General features: G+C 38.6%; 1 pseudogene; it reads right to left on the reverse strand.

Moving 5' to 3' along the window:
- Nucleotides 1-1,779: 1,779 nt before the first annotated feature.
- LOC125164904 (60S ribosomal protein L14-like) lies at nt 1,780-2,436 on the reverse strand (annotated as a pseudogene).
- Nucleotides 2,437-7,305: the final 4,869 nt, after the last annotated feature.

A 7,305-nucleotide genomic window follows, 5' to 3' on the forward strand; every position in this document is an offset into this window, starting at 1 on the left:
TTTTACTTAGTGCAGTATATTAAATTCCACGTATCAAAGTTAAGAAATACATATTCTTCTTATGCACACACGATCATTTAAAAATGTATCCTGCATTAGGCTGAAAGTTATCCTCAACATATTAGAAAGTGAAGGTATCAGTCATCATGGTTTTTTGACAGTAAAGAAATACAGTTATTTTAAAAAACAGCCGAGAAAAAACCTATAAGTATTAAAAATTCAAAAATACATTGCTATATAATTCACAGCTTAAAAAATCATAATAGAAGTTTAAAAGCACTTAGAACTAAAGGGTAATGAACAACCTATGGGTTTCAACTGAAGTGGTGCTTCCATGGAAATTTTCAGAAAAAGTTATATTTAGAGAAAATTATTTTATACCAAATATTTAGAGAAAGAGACAAGGTTGAAAACTAATGCATAGGATCCATCTGAAGTTTGAAAAACAAAATAAATCCAAAGAGATTAAAAGAAATATATAGTAAAAATCGGAGTGTAAACAAAAGACAAAATAAATGTCCCGTATGGAGGAATAAAAAAATCTAAAAACTTGTCTTATGAAACAATATCAAAAAGGCACACTTTTAGTGGTATACCTAGGAAAATAAAAGATATATAATAATTTTTAAATGATAAATAATAAAAAGGAATTTAAAACACAAGGAAATACTGCTAACAACTATTTGCTAACATTTTAGTCAAATTCAATTAAATGTATAAATTTATGGGGAAAGATAGGATAGTAAAGCATTTTTTAAGTCATATAAAATACTTTACATCTGTGTTCTCTTTCTGAGTAAATACATAACTTTTATTTATTTATTTTAGTTTTTTTTAACGTTTATTTATTTTTGAGAGACACAGAGAAACAGAGTGTGAGTGGGGGAGGGGCAGAGAGCGAGGGAGACAGAATCTGAAGCAGGCTCCAGGCTCTGAGCAAGCAGTCAGCACAGAGCCTGATGCAGGGATCGAACCCACAAACTGTGAGATCATGACCTGAGCCGAAGTCAGACGCTCAACCAACTGAGCCACCCAGGCACCCCTCTATATTTACTTTAAATATGCATTCATTAAGATCTCATTTACCTACAGCATCTTTTTTCTGCAATTTGTTTGTCTACCATCAATGAAAAGTGACATTGTCATTAAGAATAGAAATTAAGTTTTTTGATGGATTTGATAGACTACTTCCATCAAACATTTATTTTTCAGCTTTGAGATATAATTGACATATAATATGGTATAAATTTAAAGTGTACATGTTGAGGGCCGCCTGGGTGGCTCAGTTGGTTAAGCGTCTGACCTCAGCTCAGGTCATGACTTCATGGTTCGTGGGTTCAAGTCCCGCTTCGGGCTCTGTGCTGACAGCTCAGAGCCTAGAGCCTGCTTCTGATTCTGTGTCTCCCTCTCTCTCGGCTCTGTTACTGTCTCCCCCCATTCATGCTCTGTTACTGTCTCTCAAAAATGAATGTTAAAAAAAGTTTTAGAGTGTACATGTTGATTTCATGCACATATATTACAAAATGATTACCATCATAGCATTAGCTAACACCTCCATCATGTCAAGTAACTACTATTTCTTTTTGCTGTCAGCCATTTATAATCTATTCCCTCAGCAACTTTCAAGTATATAATACAGTACTATTAACTATAATCATCATGCTGTACATTAGATTCCCCCAAGCTTATTTCTTTTTATAACCAGAAGTTTGTACCATTTTAGGAGTTTGGCTTGTGTGTGTCTTTGCGTGTGCATGTGTCAAAAAGAACCTTTATTAGTTATTTATAATCACCTCTTCTGCTTTTCTGTTTTCTTGCCAGATGCCTTGGAACAGGAGCTTTCTGGGCTTGAGATTTCTGACCCTTCCCAGGTTTTGGAGGTGCTGCCTTCTGGCCTGCAGCTTATGGGGCAGAAATCTTCTGGACTGCAGCCTTCTTGCCTGTAGCGGCAAACTTTTTTTTGCTGGAAACTTTGCAGCAACTTCTCCAGCTGCAACCTTAGCAGTGGGTACATTTCTAGGAGAAGATTCCAGGACAGCTGCTTTTGGTAGCTTTCTAACTTCAAGTTTGATTATTCTTTTCCTCCTTTTCTTTGCCTTCATGACTTTATAGTGATCAAAATCTGTCATCTTGGCTTTTCTTTCTCTGGCTTTAATCTTCTTGACCCATCCCATGGCTGCCATTTCCTACTGGTGTCTGCCTTCTGCCAGGCTTGTCCGATGTACTTTGGACGGGCATTGTGTGGGAACTTGAGGATGAAGTCAGTGAGCTCCATGCATTGGAAAGGCATAATATATCTCCTTACCTGAATGCAAGGTCCACCAACCAAAGCCCCCTTCTGTCAATAACATCTATAATCTGGACCATCCTCCCGGCATGAAGGCCAAAGGAAATGTAGGCCACCTGGTCAACCTCTATAAAACACTTGAACATCATTTGGGTGGCATTGCACAAGAGAGGTTTGCTTTTTTAGATTTCATGTGTAAGTGACATCACACTATATTTGTCTTTCTCTGACATTTCACTTAACATCATGCTCTCAAGTTTCACCATGTTGTTACAAATGACAGGATTTCCTTTTTTCTCATGGCTGAATAACATTCCATTGATCCCATGGGGGCAGGGTTTGTTCAGAATTACCACTTGTGTCTTAACCCCACAACCCCACATATATTGTTTTTGGTGTTCAGATTAAAGCTCTTTATAGGGGTTTACTGGGCAGAGGACATTGCTCTGGGGATAGATGGAGGGACCCTGAGCCTGGGTGATGGTGCTCCAGTCCTGGCCATGGGTGAAGTGGGTTAGATCTGCCCATGCCTGTGAGTCCACATATGTACAATGGAATGTTATATATACACACCCATTCCCCACATCTCCATCCATTCGTCTATTGATGGACACTCAGGTTATTTCCATATCTTGGCTATTGTGAATAATACTGCAATGACCATGGGAAAGCAGATATCTCTTCAAGAACCTGTTTTCACTTACTTTGGGTAAGTGTTGAGAAGTAGGATTGCTAAATCATATAGTATTTCTAGTTCTAATTTTTTGAGAAAACTCCATACTGTTGTCTATAGTTGCTGCATCAATTTATATTCCCATAAATAGTGCACAAGGGTTCTCTTTTCTTCACATTCTTGCCAACACTTGTTCTCTCATCTTTTTGATAATACAATTTTAACAGATGTGATATCTCAGTGTGGTTTTTATTTGCATTTTTCTGATGACTAGTAATGTTGTACCTTTTCGTGTACCTGTTGCCCATTTGCAGGTCTTTGGAAAAACGTGTATTGAATTTCTCTGCCTATTTTTTTTTTAATTTTTTTTCAACATTTTTTATTTATTTTTGGGACAGAGAGAGACAGAGCATGAACGGGGGAGGGGCAGAGAGAGAGGGAGACACAGAATTGGAAACAGGCTCCAGGCTCTGAGCCATCAACCCAGACCCCAACGCGGGGCTCGAACTCACGGACCGCGAGATGGTGACCTGGCTGAAGTCGGACGCTTAACCGACTGCGCCACCCAGGCGCCCCAATCTGCCTATTTTTTTTAATGGTATTTTCTTTGTTGTTGAATTATAGGACTTCTTTATTTATTTGGTATATTAGCCCCTTATCAAATATATGATTTAGAACTTTGTAGGTTCATTTTGTAGACACTTTCATTTGCTGTGCAGAAGCTTTTTCAATTGATATAATCCCACTTATTTATTTTGCTTTTGGGATCATAATAAATCATTACCAAGACCAAGGTCAAGAACCTTTTTCATTAGGTCCTCTAGAAGATATACAGTTTCAGTTTTCATTTTTAGGTCTTCAATCCATCTTGAGTGAATTTTTGTGAGTGATATAAGATAATGGCCCATTTTATTCTTCTGCATGTGGTTATCCAATTTTCTCAACATCATTTATTGAAAAGACTATCTTTTCCTCATTAAGTATTCTTGGCTCCCTTTTCAAAGATTATTTGATCACATATGCAAGGGTTTATTTCTAGCCTCTCAATTCTATTCCATTGGTCTATGTGTCTATTTTTTTGATGATACCGTACTGTTTTGATTACCACAGCCTTGTAGTATAGTTTGAAATCAAGAAGTGTTACACCTCTAGCTTTGATCTTCTCTCTAGATTGTTTTGGCTATTTGGGGTCTTTTGTGGTTCCACGAAAAATTTAGGATTGTTTTCCTACTTATATAAAAAATGTCATTGGAATTTTGATAGAGAGTGCACTGAATCCATAAATGGTTTTGTATAGTATGGACATTTGAACGATATTAATTCTTAGAATCCATATCTTTTTACTTGTTTGTCTACTTAACCAAACTTTAGTTAGGTTCCTATGAGCTCTTTTCTCAAGGGATCCTTGACTTTGGCTTGCCTTTACCAAGAATCCTGCTGAATCAGTTTAGTAAGAATTACCTACCCTTAATATACAGTCAAGTTCATTATCCCCTACTCTTCATATCCTCACCCCCTGCTTTTACTTTTATTTGGAGTTCAATCTTTCTACTCCTACTGCAACAGTCTTGAATAAAATCTTCTGTACTGTTAACAAATGTCAGAATAGTTTTTAAGAAAACAATAATAATAAGCCATACAAAATCTTGGTTTTACATCTCTCTGAAGACAGGTTAAGAAACAGTTATCTTTAATGTATGTCACATTCCTTTCTATTTACCAAATGTGAGAGCTCATTTAGCATATTGGTTAAGAAACTTGGTTTAGGTACTGGCTATGTTAACTATGTGACCTTGGGCAAATTTTCAAAACTTTGAGAATTTCCCTTGAAAGAAAAAAAAGAAAAGAAAAGAAATATCCTCTTTCCTCAAATTATAGGAGGAGTGAGGGGTTTGGATTGATTACTGGACTTTTTAGTACAAGAAAGCCTTCTACTGGTATAAGTAAAGTGCAATTTCGTTTATCTGTGGTAACTAATTTATTGTTGGAAGGGTTGTACACAAGGAAAATAGGATATTTTTGGTTTTTTTTAAGTTTATTTTCATTTGAGAAAGAGAAAGAGAGCAAGCAGGAGAGGGACAAAGAGAGGGAGACAGAATCCCAAGCAGGCTCCGCACTGCCAGCACAGAGCCTGATGCAGGGTTTGAACCCACAAACCGCAAGATCATGACCTGAGCTTAGGTCAGGAGTCAGATGCTTAACTGACTGAGCCACACAGGTGCCCTGAATATAGGATATTTTTAAATGAACAGAAAATGGCAGACAACATCTATACAAAGGATACAAGAATTTGTAAGATGAGAAATTATTTCAGGTGAAAATTTGTCCTCAAAATCAACCATCATGCAGACAAAAAAAACCTTGACGCAGATATTCAAATACTTAGAATATAAAGAGTTCCTTGGGGTCACTCAAGGCCAGAAAGAGTCTGTGTCCCAGGCAGTTAGACTACAAAGACCCCATGTGCAAAGGGATTGAGATAGAGCCCTCACAGGGTATTGACTCAGCAATGGGGCCAAATTCTATACAGACTGAAGCCTGTTCCAGTCCCAATTAGCACATATTCAAAACAATCTTCCTAAGCATGAATATCCCAAGTAATGACATCAAAGAACAAAGCCCAACTTTATTTAAAGGAACACAAAATGCTCAGCAGTCGACAATTTAAAATACACAGTGCTGGTCTCCTACCTAGAGTTACCAGGTACGCAATGGAACAGAAATGCAATTCACCACTAGCAGGGAAATCAACCAATAGACATCTCCCTCCCCCGCCCCCTAGATGAGGGTAGAATTGGTATAGGACTTAAAAACAGGCCAGAGAAGCAGACTCGCTATGGTCAAACATAAAAGGAAGTAGCATAAGGAGATAATAGGAAGACACACTTAAATATCAAAGCAGATATATAATTCCCTTAAAATCAGTAATTTGTTGAGAAGTGACATAGGATAGCTGTTAAAGACATCAACTCAGGAGCCACAGTGCCGGGTTTCTATTACCAGCTCTGAAATGACACTTGTGGATCCCTGTTCAAGGTAATTAACACGCCATGCCTCAGTTTCCTTCTCTGTAAAATGAGTATAGTAATAACACTTTCCATCAGGCTTGCTATGAGGGTGAAAATAGTTCTTATTTGTCAAGAACAGAGGACTTTGCAGGGCACAAACTTTAATGGCTATAAAAATGTTTATGAAATAAAATGAAGACAAATAACCTAGCTTTCCTCCCATGAACACCCAGAAAGCAGGCTCCCTCTCAACTCACCTCCACTTTTATTCTTGAGTTTTCTCTGTAGCCAAAGGGCCTGCAGGAGTTCAGAAGAGTCAGGAGGTCCCAGAGTGTTGAAATTTGCTCACACTTCTGTGCTTCTAGCAGTCTTTGAAGCTGATGGGAGGTGCGGCCACTCTTAAAGGTAATGGATGTGATTGCTCCTGCGCTATCCCCCACTAGCACTCTCATCAAGCTGGCTCATATTCCTCACCCAGTCTCTGGGAGTCACCCGATTCATAGAGACCTTCCCAAACAGCAACATCTCAAAGAGGTGCCTCCCTGTTATTCTGTCTTCAACCTTCACTAACACTTTCTGCAGGTCAATATAACTTAGTAACGTGTAGCTCCCCCACTAGTTTATAAACTCAGCAAAATCATGGAGCTTGCCTACCAGTGAATTCAGCTGTAAAACAGCTTCCCAGCTCTGATTCTACAAAGGAATCAGCTGGAAGGCATTTCAAAGGCCAACCCCAGTGATTCAGATTTAATTATTTTGGGTTGGGTCCCAGGCATTTGTGTTTTGAAAAACTCCTCCATGATTCCAACATGCAGCCTGGGGTTGAGATCTGCTGCCTTAGAGGAACAGTGTGTACTTTGCCATGAGCTCTACCTGACTGCAGGGGCCTCCCCTGTCCATTGCCACCTCACTATGCTCCAGGCAGGTGGAGACTGTTGTCACTGTGAGCCACACCCAGGCTACAGATTAGAACTGCCTGAAGACTGTTTTGACTATCCTGGTACCTGCAGTTTTCCAGAGATTTTCACTTGAGGAAATAGTTTGGGAACCAATCATCAGGAGTACTGAATGTTTCTAATACGTGACCAAAGTGGAGACGCTCCTCTTAAAAAAGGTCTCATGGGCAGGAGACTTTCTTTTGCTTCCTGACAAAAGGATAGTAGTTCTCAAGAATCTCTTGGGGCCTAGGATAAGCGACTGGGGCCTGATCTAAGAAAGCCTTCCTGAGATTTGGGCTCTATTCAAGAGGGGCATGCGGATTTAAAGAAAGTAATTTCACACAATTTTAGGGCTGTTTGTCTTTCTAAAGATGAGGAAATTGAGTATTAAGTTTTAAA

The sequence above is a fragment of the Prionailurus viverrinus genome, chromosome B1 (genome assembly GCF_022837055.1).
Source record: "Prionailurus viverrinus isolate Anna chromosome B1, UM_Priviv_1.0, whole genome shotgun sequence".
NCBI classification, from domain to species: domain Eukaryota; kingdom Metazoa; phylum Chordata; class Mammalia; order Carnivora; family Felidae; genus Prionailurus; species Prionailurus viverrinus.